Genomic DNA, 1,022 nt, shown 5'->3' with positions numbered 1-1,022 from the left:
AAATGAGTACTTAGTAACAGTTAGACAGTTTTTTCGTTTTTTGTCCTCGTTTGCTCCATGGAACGGGCAACAATGATGATTCCTATGGCTTCAGGTCTCTTGAACGTGAATATATATAATTTCTTGGGATGACATTATTTAAAAACACAAGCAAAACTACGGTTTCAAACCAGGAAAAAAAAAAACTGTAAAGCAAATGACAAAAAAAACCTGAAACTGTTTTAAAACCCAGAACACTGAAATGACTTTAACAAAAACACGTGAGATAAAAAGTAAATAAGAATTTTTGTCATAAGACCATCATCAATAAAACAGTTTATCTCGGTGAGCTGACAGGGGTTCTTGGAAAGCAAACATTTCTACATTAAAGATTTTTTATTTGGTTGATCTCAATCCCCACTGTCTAGTGTTTTTGTGGTTCTGTGTGAAAAGCAGACTTTCACAAGAACATCTGAAAAGTGTAAACAGAACCAGTGTGTCAGTGTGGACATCATGTGGCTCCACACTTCATTACCTCCCCCGGTCAGAGCAGACGCATGTTGCCAGCCTGCCTTTAGACCTGTTTAGCCTCATTGCGTGGCCCTGCTTCCTACTCTGTTTCTATTTCTGTGTGTTGGCCAAAACATAAAGAGCGCGCCAGTTTGCCGGAAAGCGCCCAGTATGCTCAGATGCAACAGAACGCGGCAGCCTGCCAAAGGCTGGCCAAGAAAAGCAAAAGCACAGGAGGGATTTAGTCAAGTGCTCATTTAAATATGAGCGAGCAACAGACTGTGGAATTTGAATGAGATTATAAAGGGAGACGGGGTAGGATGAATTTCAATTTGAGAGCATTACATGTATTCTCTCTCTTCCCCCACTCTCCCACCTCACCCCATCCCTCCCAGAGGTGAGATAATGACTCCCAACAATGAGCAGGAGGGAGGAAGTTGGCAGGGTTATCGCCTCATAGCAAAGCCCAATGGTTATTATGGCACGGTTGCTCCTCCCCTCCTATTTATCTGTGAACACACAAACACATGCGC

This window comes from Micropterus dolomieu, linkage group LG20 (assembly GCF_021292245.1).
Source record: "Micropterus dolomieu isolate WLL.071019.BEF.003 ecotype Adirondacks linkage group LG20, ASM2129224v1, whole genome shotgun sequence".
NCBI classification, from domain to species: Eukaryota; Metazoa; Chordata; class Actinopteri; order Centrarchiformes; family Centrarchidae; genus Micropterus; species Micropterus dolomieu.
Note: the sequence above shows the minus strand (reverse complement) of the source record.